Source organism: Suricata suricatta, chromosome 15 (assembly GCF_006229205.1).
Source record: "Suricata suricatta isolate VVHF042 chromosome 15, meerkat_22Aug2017_6uvM2_HiC, whole genome shotgun sequence".
NCBI classification, from domain to species: domain Eukaryota; kingdom Metazoa; phylum Chordata; class Mammalia; order Carnivora; family Herpestidae; genus Suricata; species Suricata suricatta.
In genome coordinates, this window is record NC_043714.1 from 37,004,410 (window position 1) to 37,020,139 (window position 15,730).

Consider the following 15,730-nt stretch of genomic DNA (forward strand, 5'->3'; position numbering starts at 1 on the left):
TGTGGTAGCTTGAAAATACTTGACAGTTCTACAATTATGTTATTTTTATAACAACATAATTTTTCAGAAAGAACCCATTTTCAAAAAACTTTAAGACCTCATTAGGTATTCTCCTTCATGATGCTGAGAAACATGAGAACTTTCATGCCTTATGTTAAAACCAAACAAAAATTATGGAAATAAAAAGAATGGCCAAACATTTTGTTTTTCTTTCCTTTTTTCAGTGTATTTATTTATTTTGAGAGAGAGAGAGAGAGAGAGACAGAGAGACAGAGACAGAGACAGAGAATCCCAAGGAGGCTCTGCACTGCCAGCAGGGAGCCTGGTGAACGGTAAGATCATGACCTGAGCTGAAATAAAGTTAGAAGTTTAATCGATCAGCCATCCAGGCACTCCTGTTTTTATTTCTTAAATGGTGTTATTATGTATTAGTTTTCTTAGGCTGCAGTGACAAATTATCATGAACTTGGTGGCTTACAACAACAGAAATGTATTCTTTTGCAGTTTGGGGGACCAGGACTCTGCAAGTCTCTAGAACAGAATCCTCAGCCTCTTCTTTAGCTTCCACCAGTGGCTGGCAATCCTGGTGGTCCTTGGCTTGTAGAAATATCATCCAGTCTCTGACCCCATTGGTACACAGTGTTCTCTCCATGGGTCTCCTCTATGCCTCTTCTTTTCTTCTATGGATACCAAATATATTAGATTAAGGCCCATTCTGATACCATAAGACCTCATTTTAACTTGACTACATCTGCAAAAGCCCTACAGCAAATGTTATCCACAGTTTTGCTTCCACAGTTTTAGTTGGTCAACCAAAGTCTGAAAGCAGACAGTTGGTTAGAATGTCAATAGCAGCCTAATGCTATGTCAAGGTGCCTACATCATTCTCCTCACTTCATCTCATCAGTAGGCATTTTATTATCTCACATCATCACAAGAAGGATGAATGCAGTAGAATAACATATTTTGAGAGAGAGCAACCATCTTCACATAATTTTCATTGCAGTGTATTGTTATAATTATTCTATTTTATTGTTAGTTATTAATTTCTTACTGTGCATAATTTTGTAAATTGAATTTTATCATACATATCTGTGTACAAGAAAAAAATTTATACAATGTTCAGTACTATCCACATTTTCTCAGGCATCCACTCTGAGGGAGCAGGTCTTATAATGTGTCCCTTGTGGAAAACGGGAAACTATTCTATTTTCAAATAAGATTACATTCACATGTAATGTAATATCATGAAAACTTCAACATATCTTTTTAGGGGGTACAATTAACCCATAACAGGTATTATGGCATAAAACTTTTGTACTTTGAAATGTAAATTTCCAGGGTTTTTTTCTTTTTAATCATTTTGAACAGGTGTTTTTGTTTATTTGTTTACCAAGAGTGACAGTCTTTTTTGATTTGAAGTGTTATGATTATGAAGGGGGAAAACTCAAGAAAAGTTCGCTTTTTAATGTAAAAAATATAAACTGATTAGACAGGAAATAGATATTGGAAATCTTTGCTTTGTTTTAGAGCTAATGCAATTCAAAATATTCATTCTTTTTTAAAAATGATTATTTTTATTTATTTAAGAGAGAGACAGAGCACTAGCAGGGGAGGAATAGAGAGAGAGGAAGACACAGAATCCAAAGCAGTTTCAGGCTCCAAGCTGTTAGCAAAGAGCCTGTTAGCAAAGAGCCCGCCACGGGGCTCAAACCCACAGACTGAGAGATCATGACCTGAACCAAAGTCGGACTTGCAACTCACTGAGGCACCCAGCCACCCCTCAAAATATTTATTCTTATGACCATTTGTGCCTGTGTTTATACAGCAGTTGTTGCTTCACTATTTATTAGTAGCTGCCACAGGAAATTTCATAGAGTACCTCTCCCATTATGTAGTCAGTAGACAGCGAGTTTCTTGAGGACAGACACCGTCCCTTTGTTTTTATTTCTTCTCTGTTTCTAAAATGCACATTTATTGAGCATGAGTTGAATATTTTTCATATCTAGTGATACCGAATCATTTTGAGGGCAAAATAAAACTTGTTTAATTATCATTAACATCTGAGTGTTGCTGTTGTCTATTGGACTTTGGGGAAAATGCTTACCAGAGGAGATGAAAAATATTTTTCATAAACATTTATTATGTGTTGCCTGTTGTTAGCACTAAAGTATTCAATAAACAATCACAAACAAAGAATAATTGGTATTCGAGGTTCATCTTCAAGGTCCCAAGTCTGTAAGCTTCATATCTTATCCACTGGGTGTCCAGGTGACTTGAAAGCTATGACTCTGGCTAATGTCCTGCCTCGCTTGCTCACCTAGGACATGGACTCAAACAAGTCCCTTGCCCTTTGACTCTGGTCCATGATTTCTGAGAGACAAGGTGAAGAAATTTGAACTAAACATCTTTTGATCTAATGATACTCTCCTACAATCCTTCCCGCAATCTCTTTTTCCTATCCAACCACACACAAGCAAAAATATTCAAAGACAAATCTTTGCGGTTAAGATTCAAAAACTCATCTTGAACTTAAAGCTAGCAAATGTCAGCAGTTTCGTGTGAGTTTGTCCTAATGTTCTCAGAAATCTAAACTATGGTATCTTGCCGCATTTAAAATTCTTCCCCGCTCGCCGCAGTCCCTAATAATATCCTGGCCATGCACCTTCATCTATATTCATGAGAGTGCAGATGCAGCCAAATTAGTGGCAGCAAAGCACATTTTACAGTGTAGAAAATACAATCTGGCTTCCTTTAAACATTTTTTGACAAAAAAGTTTTATTTAAAAAAAAAAACAAGAAAACCAGACAGATTTAAATTCACCACCACCCGTCGGAGGAGTCTGTTACAAACGCACAGCTGGCTTGATGATGAGTGACAAATCAAAAGTCAGAGAGAAACTTCCCGATCATCTGAGCCCTTGCCACCCGATTAGCAGAAGAAAAACAGGGCAGATGGAGGGAGACGCAGCAGTTCGGAGGGAACAGATGGCCACTACGAACTTGATATATGAAATTAATAACACTTTCTCAAATACAATTAGTAACAGGAATACATTACCTGAATTTTCATAACTGTGAGCAAGCTGACATTAAATGAGGTTTTTCAGATTAACAGTTGATGTGGCATTGATATTTGGAGGGAAATAAAAATATATAGCAATAAGAGAAACCTTTTGCTTTTTGGTGCCATTGATCAGGATGTTGTAACATATGAAAGGAGAGCTGCAATTCAAAGAAATTCCATATTTAAATTTCACTAATTGGGATTTTTTTTTCTCCTAATGTAGCCATTTGGGCCACATAATGCATGAACTACTTAAGAACCTCGCAGATGTATCCAGCATGTACTACCCTGGATGAATTATTCTTTAGGAAGACATTAACCATTATACATCTCCCTACAGATACACCCGGGGAAAGCAAACAAAAAGGGACACAGGAGAGTAAAAAAGTCAAGATAAGATGAAATCAAGAGACCAGCTTTTGTGTTTTTCAAAGCTATTCATGGTACAATAAATAAGTATTTCTGAGTACGTTATTAAGCTTTCTCTATTTCGATGCCCAGTCTCTAAAATGGGCAAAATGTTTGTGCTTTAGGTCCTCATTCAAAGCACTGTCAACAACAACAAAAAAACTATTTTAATTCAAAACCCATGATCGTGACACTTTTGGATGGCATTAAGCAGTCCTCTGGGAAGCTGGAACCTTCAGGAGCTCAGTTAGGTCAGCCTTAGTGCCACCCAAGGCTCCCGAGGAGACAGACATGATGATGGTGGAGCTTTGCTGAATGAAGCCCAAACCCAGCCCCTGCAGGAGGCTGAGGCAACCTGGGGTGTTACAAGATGAGGCCACAGCAGCAGCTGCTAGGGCTTCCTGATTGCAGCCAAGGGCACGCCCATACTGATGGGTGAGAGCTGCCACAGGCTTAATGCCCATGGGACAGGTAAGCGTGAGGGTCTGTGAAGTGCAGAAACTGAGTCTGATACAGGGGTAGAGCTGAAATACACAAGCACACCAGCCATATGCACTTAACTAGGGTGGCAAGAGGACTCTCTCACGGGTCCCAGGAGGCAGATCATTAGTTCTGCTACAACACCGAGAATGGCTGTTTCCACAGCTGGTGGCTGCAGAAATTGGCACAGAGAGAAGGGAAGGACATATTCTCTTCCTTGAATGGAAAAACCCTGGGTATTCAGGTAAACACAGAAATCACAAAAAGGAGGCTGTTCTGTGTTAAGAAGCTAGCACCCTCCTGTTTTTAAGAAGGAGAATAGAGACCAAAGAAATCAAGACAGACTTCCTTCTCCCTAATCATCCAGAGATACATGTTATCAAATAGTCAAAACAGGTACAACTGGGAAAGACTAGAACACAGGATGAATTTGGAGTGCTTATTAGATCTTAAATAATATTTATTCTAAGTAATATATGCATTTAATTTGTGGTTTCATCTGTGAAGCCAATTAGCAGTGAGATCTTAGCTAAATCACTAGCTAAATCTTATACCACCTAATGAGTTTTCATGTATAAAATAAAGGGCTTGAATTTTATGGAAGAACTATCAGGTCTAAAAATTTTATATGAACAATCTAAATGTTAACATACCTACAGGTATTTTGTTAATATTTCAGGTAGCAATAACATGCCCACTTATAACCAGGACTAAGAAAGTTACTGTTACTAGAAAGGTTAATACTAAATGTTCCCAAAGGATTCAGTCTACTAAGAAAAGGATATGGTTTCTCAAGGGGAGCATGTTTTCTCTCCTATGTGAAACAAAAATAAAATCAGCACACATTTAAGTTAGGCTAGGAAATTAAAGGTTAGGATGATTTGGATAAGCATGTTTTTGAGTTTGGGCTTCCCTGGAAGCAGACCTTGACATAATAACTTGAAAACAGTAGTTTATTTGGGAGGTAGAAGAAAACCCCAGTGTGGGTGGATGTAGAGGAAGTAAGATAAAAACGTGAAAAGAGCCAGTAAAAGTCACATTATCAAACCAGTCATCACAGGAGGTGAGAGTTGCTTGACCTCACAAGGAAAACTCTGGGGGTCCACGTAAAACACACATTCCAGCCTTCACTGGCTGGAGGGTGAGGGAACTGGGGTATTTATGCACCAGCTCCTGCCAGTTCTTGTTTAAGGGCTGCTCCTGGGGACTGTTAATTCTCCTGCACTTCTGATCTGTGCTGGTGGCCACACACGTTCCGTAGAAAGAGAAAACCCTCAGGCAAAGAAGATCGAAAGCTGGCAGTTGGAAGTTGGGTTACTCCACCTTCCAGTGTTCAGTGCAAGGTGATATGAGGGGCACTGGCTGCATTTGCTATGACATGTAATGGTAAAAATGACTGTCAACCAAATTCTCCACCCAATGGCTATTGGTTCTACAAGACTTTGTGACTGGAGACCTTATATATCCTCCTCCTCCCCGTCTCTGCTTTGAGAAGGGGGCAGAATCCACTGGGCATCCAAACTCAAGCAGCTGCTCCTGGAAAATCCCACATTGCAGGCTCCACAAGTGAATAAGGACCATCCCTTTACCCAGCTTATAGGGATACACCTGGGTATTGGTGAATGGCTTCCAGCCTCCTGAAAGGAGTCATCTTTATTTTCTGAATGGACCAGACTCCATGGTTGGCTTTGCTCACTCTGAGAATGAGAAGGGAGACCACAGAGAATGCAGGAAAGCTATTCCCATGGTCCCTCTAACATTCTAGTCAGGGCAGGGGAGTATTCTGCCATCCCACTGTTTGCTATGATTCCCTGGCAACATAAAGTTTTAGTTAAATCTAATTAGAATTTTCTTTTACCTTACTTGGAGTACAAAGGAGGTTTTTCTCTCTTTACTGAAATATGCCTATGGAGGTGAGCGAGCAGGTAGGACATTTAAATAGGCTCCATCAGTAGAGTATTTGCTGCTGTTTTCCATTCTATCTTGATGTTGTTGATGGGCAGCATGCTTCTCAGAAAAGGTCCTAATAACCTAGATATCCCTGATCCATAACCTGAAAGGTTCATCCATTCTGTGACCACAAACACAGACACAAACAAAACCCAGTGCATGGGGTGTTGGAAGATTTGTCTCCTTTAAAGACTTTCCTCAAAGATTCCCCTAAACACTGAATAATAACATTACTTCCTGTTACTTATTTTATTCTCTGAAATTGAAAAATTTCAATTCCATTCCTAAGAAATTATCTTCATTTGCTCAAACCTTCAACAAATCTTTATTGAGCACTTCTTGTATGCCAAGCACTGTATCAAGTTAAACATTTCAGATAAGGATTCTGCCCCTATGAAGTTTACATTCTCATGTGGGAGTCAGCCATTACTGATAAAGTTATGAAGAAAGTTAAGTATTATATAAGAAGGTAATAAGTTCTAGAAAATAAAATACATAAGGCAGAGAAGAGGGCCCATAGTGCCATGGTTGTCAAGAGAGACCTCATTGGGAAGTGCCATTTAGGCAAAGACATAAAGGGGTTGAGAATACAATCCTGAGTTCTTGGCAATTTGGGGCTAGTGGCACTGCAGTAAATATGACAAAATCCTTCACTAGAGAAACTTAGATCCTAGTGAAGAAGCTCGATTATACATAGATAAACAAATAAATATAGTGTAATGACAAAAAATAATTATAAAGAAGAAAATAAGGTAAGAAAATGGAATAGAGTAGGGGTCAGCAAATTTTTTTCTGGAAATAGGGAGTAAATATTTTAAGATTTCTGGGATAGTTTCTGACACAACTACTCTCTTCTGCCATTATGATATGTAAGCAGTCATAGTAAGTCAATGAAGGGGTGACTGTGTTTTAATAAAACTTTGTTTACAAAAATAAGCAGTGGATATGAATTGGTCTGTGGGCCAAAGTTTGCTAATCTCTGGTCATGGGAACCTTTGAGGATATGATATTTTAGTAGAGACTTGAATGAATAAATAAAAGCCATGTGATAATCTAGAGAAAGAATATCTCAAGCAGGAAGAAACACAAGTCTAAAGGCCTTGAGATGGTAGCTTGATTAACAAGCGTGAGCCTTGAAGTCAAGTTAACAAAAGTAAGAAATGTAGGAAATTGGATCAGAGTATGTAATAGACTGCATTCCTGGTCAAGTCATTTGTTCCTCTATGTATACACATTCTTTACCATGTGATATATTGTAGGTTTCCTCTTAAGTGGAGTAGTGCATTTTCCTAGCCTTGACTTTGCATTTAGCCATATGACTTGCTTTGGTCAACAGAATAAAGCAGAAGTGACAATGTGCCAGTCTGAAGTCTAAGTGTTAAGAGACTTAACACTTCCCTGTTTCTGCTTCTGTGCACTCTCTCTCTCTGTCTCATACACACACACACACACACACACACACACACACACACACACACACACACATCTTCTGCCATGAGAAGAGCTCAGGCTAGTCATCTTATCCCTCTAGGAGCAGAGCCACCCAACCAAGCAACCCCAGTTGAGTCCAGCCAGGATCAGCCAACTCTTAGCCAAGCTACAAACACTTAAGAGATAATAAGTATTGTTTTAAGCCACTGAGTTTTCAAGTTGTTTGTTATCTAGAAATAGTTATGTGATGCCAAGAGGTAGTCAAGGGGCAGACGATGACAGCCTTGTGATTATGCTAGGAACTTTGGATTTCATTCTGAAAGAAAGAACACTATATGAGCGTGGAGGGCAGAGGTAAGGTAAGACTTGGTTCATATTTTAGATGGAACATCAGGGTTCCTATGTGATTTTTTACATGGACTTGCTGTGGCTGGCATGTAAGAGAAGGAGAGTAATCAAGGATGGTTCTGAAATTTTTGCCACATAAATGGCTAAATATTGGTACATTTGCTAAAATAGAGGATGATCTAGAGGATAAGTTGGTTGAAATTGGAAAAGAATATAGAATTGAAATCAAGATCAACAGAGAAATATTATGCTAATAAGAAGCCATTATTATTATCATTGTTTTATTTGAACAAAGCTTTGTAGGTACACTGTGTAAGCAACTGTATTAGCTAGGGCTGCTCTAACAAGATACTACAGACTGGATGGCATAAACAACAGACATTTGTTTTATCACAGTTCTGGAGGCTGGAAGGGCAAGATCAAAGTGCCACTGGTGTTGACTTCTAGTGAGACCTCTTTTCCTGGCTTATAGACAGCCAGCTTCTCGCTGTGGCTGTGTCCTCACATGGCCTTTCCACTTAGAGAGATCTCTGTTGTCTCTTCCTTTTCTTAAGAAGATGCCAGTCTTATAGAATTAGGACCCCACTCTTATGATCTCACTTAACCTTAGTTATATCTTCTTAAAGATCCTTTCTCCAAATACAATCACAATGGGGGTTAGGGTTTCAACATATGAATTGCTGGGGGTGGGGTTGGGGGCACAAAAGTAATTCCTAACAACTACCTTTATTTGTAGTACATATAATGGATGAAAGCAACATGAGTTGACTCCAGATAGTATTAACTTTTTTGTTTGCTTCACAGAAAAATTTTGAAAGTGTTGTGTATATTCTTTTTTTTCAACCTTTCCAATTAAGTTTCTTTTCTACCATTCCACTAATATTTCTCTTGTTAGGGTCAGAAATGACCACCATAGAGTTTATCCAAAGGTTTCTTTCTTCCCTCTGCTTTCTTGACTCCTTTTCAGATTTGACACAGTTGACCATACCTTTCTTGAAACACCCTCTCCTGTTGGCTTAGGTGATCCTTCACTCTCCCTGTTGTCATCTAACTTCTCTAAGAAGTCCTCACAGTCAGCTTTGCTGGCTCTTCTGTGAGTGTTGAGATGCTTCAGAGCATAGACCCAGATTCACTGTTGTTATTGTTTTTTTTTTTTTCCTAAAGCAATCTGTCCCCAGGTGATCTCAGCTCTCATGACTACATAAAAACCTATGAGGCTATTAGCTCCCACATTTATGTATTCATTGGGACATCCCCACTTTGATCCAGACTTTCGTACCTAACTGCATTTTGACGTCTACACTGAGATATTAGCAGTCATCTCATCAAGTCCAAAAAAGAACCCTTGAGTTGCCCCTCAACCAAACTAGTCCTCTACCAGGTTTCTCCACCTGAGTAAATGGCACTGTCATCTCAGCTGATCAACTTAACACCTACGAGTGTTCCTTAGGTCTGCTGTTCTACCCGTTATGTTTAATCTACAAGCAAATCCTGCCAGTTTTACCCCCTCCCCCATTCTGCCACTTGCCAACATTTCCATTGTAACCACCTACTAGTTTGCTGAAAATAAAATTTGCAGTTTAATAAAAAGGTTGCTAACACTTTTACTTCAAATGTCTGTCTCCTTTGTAACTCCGCTGAAGTATGTGGCTAATACAAGTGAAGAAAGGAAGAAGAAAATGTTATTTAACTACATACATTCCTTTAAATAGGGAATATTATTTAACTTCCCATGCCGTTTATTGACTTATCCAATACCAAGCAGAAAATAAATGCACCTAGAACAAAATTTGTTTTGGGAAGATTTAACTCTTCTCCAGCTGAATTGTAGGTTGTGATATGAAATCTTGTAGCAACTCAGTTTGTGTGACAGTTTGTCCTTTCAAGCCTAAAGGGAAAGGCTGTTCGTGCTAACAAGGGACAACTCTTTCATAAGAGCCAAGTCCTTGGTAGTGACAGACCCTGGGTTACTTTTTGGAGTCCTCCAAATTGAACCATTTGACCTCCACATAAGATGGGTTATACCGTTATCACGCCTGTAACAAGATAAACAAAAGCTATGACAAAGAAACAAAAAAAAGTCAAAAGCAAGCAGGGCTCCTAAAAATCCATAAAATCATTATGCAGTTTTAACCAATTACAGGTCTGCTTTCAGTTAAAAAAGTGCCAAGAGCCAACCACAGAAATGAGTCAGAATGGAAATTTAATTGAAGACTGCCCGCCAGCATCCATTGAAAAGACTATTTTGAGAGAGCTTTTGGAGATCAGTATTGAAGCCATATTTGATTTACTTTAGGTACTGTTACACTCAGACTAGTGAAATCATTTCCTCCGCGGAAGAGAGAGCAAGCCCTGTGCACTGCATTTTCCTGTGCTTCCACCACTGTTTAGAGGTGAAAGAAATAAAGAAATTTCTACAATCTATTAAGATTATTTTGCATGGCTGGAGAAATAATTTGCAAGACCCAGGGTGCCTGGGTGGCTCAGTGGGTTAAGCATTCGACTTTGGCTCAGGTCATGATCTCTCAGTCTGGTCTGTGGGTTCGAGCCCCGCATCGGGCTCTGAGCCTGGAGTCTACTTCAGATTCCATGTCTCCCTCTTTCTCTGCCCCTGGCCCACTCAAGCTCTGTTTCTCTCTCACACACACAAAAATAAATATTCAAGAAAATTTAAAAAAAAGAAATAATTTTCAGGACCCAATGCAAAATGAAATTGGAGGGTGTCTTGTTTAAAATTAAGGGAAAATGTGTTACTAAAATTACTAAGATATAACCTTTTCTCTTTCTTCTGGGATCTCTTTCTTAACCCTTTGATGTTTTTCATTAACTTAAAAAAATTAATGTTTACTTATTTTTGAGAGAGAGGGAGAGAGAGAGGCAGAGAGAGAGAGGGAGGCACAGAATCCGAAGCAGGCTCCAGGTTCTGAGCTGTCAGCACGACAGCTGTCACTCATGAACGGAGATGATGACCTGAGCTGAAGTCAGATGCTTAACCGACTGAGCCACTCAGGTGTCCCCTTCATTAACTTTTTAAGGTTGCACTGCTCAGGTGGGTGAATACACACAGGCAACTGAGGACTCAGCCTAAGCCACTAAACCTATTTGTCAATCTCCCTTTCACATGCTGGCCACCCAAGCCACAGGGAGAGGTGACCCTGAAGGACTCTAAATTCATGGAGGGTGGGCATGCTAGGAACCTTGATCAGGTGTGGATAAAAGCTTTCCACAACACCCCTGAAAATATGTTACCCATTAAATGCCCTATGAAGCTGGTAATCCTGGGTCAGGGGAGCCACCACATTACCGTACCCTGAGATACTGTGGGGTAAAGCCTACCCAACCCCAAACTTCTCCATGTTCATGTCCAGCCCCGGCCCCACAGGGGTAGAAAGGAATGGCGGAGTATGGGCCTTCCCTTACTGACCTGTCCCTGCCCCTAGTTGAGGAAGAGTGAGGTGTGGTGGGGCTTGAGCCCCAGAGGGTGGGGACTGCGCTGCCGAGAACTCATGCCAGAGAGGAGGGAGGGCAGCAGGAGGCTAAACCACATATTAGTTGAGTCTCCAAGCCCCACCTTCTCATGCTCTATTGTCCTGTCAGACTTTACTTACAAAACACAAATTACCAATAAATCCAAGACAGTGACTGCAGAGCGAGGAACCTCCGTTCCTTCTGAGCCCAAGGCCACATGTGACCGCATTTGTCATATGTCCTCGAAGTTGACCCTGATGGAAAGTGAATTTGCTGGTGACATCACAGCACCCTCATGCTGGAGAGTCTTGGAAGAGCTGTGTGCCTGCGCCAACTCTTATCCAACATATACTGTCTTGGTTTTTAAGAAGGACTTTCTATCTTAGTAAGCCAAGGAAGGCAAGGCGTTGCAGAAATTTTACAAACAGAATTGTTTTTATTTCATGCATTTATCAACATCATATCCAGCAGTCCTAGAACTTGCTGAAGACAAAAATGACTTAATTTGGAGTCTGTTTCTAGGCAGTGCTGTCCTAATCAGAATGTGATTAAGGCATTGCTGCAAGCAGTCTCGGCTGGATTCAGTGAGCTCTCTGAGTCCTTTACAACCTGGACTGGATTAATGCTCACCAAAGCTTCACGCTGACCATTGTTCCTCCTTTCTTTATGACTCTGTTTCTTTATCAGTATCGCTGTCCAAACCATACTCAGCAAATGTCAGTGCCATTTATGATGAATCAGTGCACACATTTGTACCACTATACTCACAATATTAATGCAGTAGATAATTTTCATAATGGTACATACTTGAAAAACCTAATTTAAAACTTAAGTGTAACTAATAATTTTGAAATTCTTTCCAGCTCTGTACATATGGTCTCAGAGTTTTAATTCCACCTCTTGTTATTTTGTTGTTGTTTTTTTGTAATGTGATATTGCCTCCTTGGGGGGAATGATTAGTTATAATCCATCATATTTAACTATTATAATTATATATACAGTTATATATATAATTTTAAGTTAAAGTGTATTTAATTATGATTATTTGTGTAATATTTCTTGAATACTTACTACCTGTCAACTACACCTAAACTCGTGTAATCTTTACAACTATCCTGTGAATTAAGTACTCTCATCACTGTTTTACATATGAAGACAAAGTTTACATATGAGTTGCAATGTGGTTGAGTCACTTGCTTAAGTACACATAGCTGATTGATAGTAACAGTTCTTGAGGTCACACCATTAGCCAGGCACTGTGAGAAGTATTCTAGATAGGTTGTCTTATTTCATCCCTACTGCTGTGCTTTGGGATTGTACAATCGTTATGCTCATTTTAGAGATGAAGACATTTGACACTAGCAAGGTTGATTTTCACAAGGACACACTGCTATTGCCACTAAGAAGAGCCGGGAGTTTACCGCAGGCATTTGGACATGAGAGATGGCGTTTTCATCTATTACACTATTTGTGGAAGGTTGTATTCGATAAAAATGACCAGAGCAGTATTTCTATTCCAAACTCCTCTTCCAGAATCTTGAACTTCCGTCATGAGAAGATGGAGACTACTTTCCCTCATATTGAAGCTGTGTGGACATTATGACCACCATGGCAAGTAGCAGTGTGGGGGAGGGGAGGTGACATGTCTTTTGTGGCTATTTAGAGAGGGCACTAAAACCTCTACCTGGCTGGCTCATAATGCTCATCCTTGCATTAAGCTACTAGAGTAGACAGAGTAATGGCTCCACAGAACTGCCTGGGTCCTAACCCCTGAAACCTGTGAACGTGCTACTGTGTATAGCAAAAGGGACTTGGCAGATGTGATTAAATGAAGGACCTTCATATGAGATTATATTGGATGCAATACAAGGGCCCTTAAAGGAAAAGAAGGAGCAGCGAGTTTGGAATCAGAAGGACCAATGACTACCAAGGAAGGCAAGAGCATGTCAATCAGAGGAAGATGCGATCATGGAAGAAAGGCACCAAGAGAGGCAATGTCACTGGTTTTGAAGATGGAGAAAGGAGGTCAGGAGAAAAGGGATGTGGGGAGTCTCTATAACCTGGGAAAAGGAAACAGAATGTCCCTTAGAGACCCCAGAAAGAAATGCAGCGCCTTGCTTTTTAGTGAGCTCCAAGTTGGACTTTTGGCTTAAAGAACTACAGACTAATACATTTGTGTTATTTCAAGTCACTAAGTTTGTTTTAACTTGTTGAATCAGTGATAGGAAACTAATACAGCCACCCTGCTGTGAGGAAGTGTTTCAACCAATAACACAAGCTAAGGACTCTGCCAACAGCCAGCAGCAGTCACTAGAGAGTGAGTGAGTGAGCCTTCCTTCAGAAGATTCCAGCTCTTAGCCTTTGAGATGCTCCTGAAATTCCAAGTGGAGCAGAGAGGGCTTTCCCTGCTACGTACTGCTTAAATGTTTTAAGGAATTGTAAAAAAAAAAAAAAACCCACAAACAACAACAATAACAAAACACACACAAAAAACCAAATATGAAGGTCTGTGTTACTTTATTCCATGCTTTGCTCAACTAAGAAAACTTTCCGTCTGTGAAGCAATTGTTGAGTGCTGAGTTTCCTAATTTACGTATTCATAAATTACAATAAGCATTAACCTACACCTCACTGCTGAGAATTTCCTATCCTGTTAAAATATTAGACTCATGCTTATGAATAAGAATCTAGAAACAGTAAGCATTAAACAAGGAAGGATGCCAATGACCACCCTCACGGTAAGAAGAATCACCCATCTCCATGACCCATGTAGCTCTTATGTTCATTACTGGTTATAGCACTACTGCAAGCATCAGAGTCTTTGAAAAATATTCCATTTGGATGATTCTGAGATTTATATGAATAACCAAGAATCTTGATTCCACAATGTATATATAGCATGCAGAACACAAAGAAAACTGTGGCAGATCATCCAACAAATATAGGTACTTGTCTTGATTCAGAATTTTTTTTCTTTCTGTTTTTTTTTTTTTTAAAGACAATGTCACAGTGCTAGCCTGATCATGAATTTGTCATTGTTATTTGTAACCATGCATGTTTTTTGTGTTTCTCAAATAAAATACTATTGTTTTGCATCTTTCCACATTTCATGTATGATATCAACCTGAAACTAAATTTTGGTCACTATTATATTTTTAAGGTTTATTTATTGATACTCATAGGTCTAGCTTATTGATTTAAAAATTTTTTTTTACTTTATTTTAGAGAAAGAGAGAGCACAAGTGGGAGAGGGGCAGAAGGAGAGAGAGAAGGATTGAGAGAGAGAGAATCCTAAGCAGGGTCCACACTCAGCACAGAGCATGACATGGGCTCTATCCCAAGACCCTAGGATCATGACCTGAGTTGAAATCAAGAGTTAGATGCTCAACTGCCTAAACCACCCAGACATCCCTTGATTTTTTAAAAGTATATTTATTTTGAGAGAGAGAGAGAGAGAGAGAGAGAGAGAGAGAGAGAGAGAGAGAGAGAGAGAGAGAGAGAGAGAGAGAGAATTCCAAGCAGGCTCCACACTCAGTCAGTGCAAAGCCCAATGCAGAGCTTGAGCTCAAGAATCATGAGACGATGACCTCAGCTGAAATCAAGAGTTGGAGGCTTAAACAACTGAGCCACCCAGGTGCCCCTGATTTTTAATGGCATATTTTCTGTTGTTAATGGACACTTATGTTTTATTTTTTGTTTCTTTTAGCTTTTTATTTTAACCAAGAATGCTGTAACCTATGTTCTTTACACATCGCCTTGGGTACATCTACTAGAATTCACTGTGTTATATATTTAGGGATGCAGTTGTTGAGATAAAAGAAATATGCATCTTCATATTTGATAGATATTACCAGATTATTCTCCAAACAAATTTTAATTCCATCACAGTATATGAGGGCTCCACTGTTCTATATTCTTGCTCATATCTGCTGTTACCAAACGTTTTGTGTTTTGCCAAACTAAATATGGAATTACATCTAATTGTGGTTTTCCCAGATTATGAGGTAAGCTAGGCAACTTTAATATATTTATGGGACAACCCCCCCCATTTCTGTGAATTACCTATTTATAGCCTCTTCCTATTTTTCTACTGAGTTTTGTGTATATGCTCTGATTTGTAAGCATCTTTAAAATTTTTGAATAGTAATTTGTTTTGTTATATACTTTGAAAACGTTCTCTTCCAATATGGGGGCATGTCTGTTTACTTTGTTTATGGTGTCCTTTGTGTAACATGTGCTTAAATTTGAATATAGTACCCTTTAAGGTTTCTTCAATAATGCGTGCATTTGTTTCTCAATGTGATGCATATGTGTGTGTCTGTGTGTGTGTACACACACACACATATTTAACTGTTTACTTATTTTTGAGAGAAAGGGAGACAAGTGTGAGGGGGAGAGGCAAAGAAAGAAAGACACAATACTCTGAAGCAGGCTCCAGGCTCTGAGCTGTCAGCAAAGAACCCAACACAGGGTTCGAACTCACAAACTGTTAGATTATGACCTGGACTGAAGTTAGACACTTAACCAGCTGAGCCACCCAGATGCCCCAAGGTGATGCCTATATATATATATTTTTTT

At 39.4% G+C, this 15,730-nt stretch overlaps 1 long non-coding RNA gene across 1 annotated transcript in view; it reads right to left on the minus strand.

Annotated features, from left to right (window-relative positions):
• Positions 1-447: 447 nt before the first annotated feature.
• Positions 448-15,730, minus strand: part of LOC115278701 — a 32,007-nt gene continuing 16,724 nt past the window's right edge. The window contains exon 3 of the long non-coding RNA XR_003903047.1: positions 448-680. This is a non-coding gene — a long non-coding RNA (uncharacterized LOC115278701). The remainder of the gene's footprint in view (positions 681-15,730) is intronic.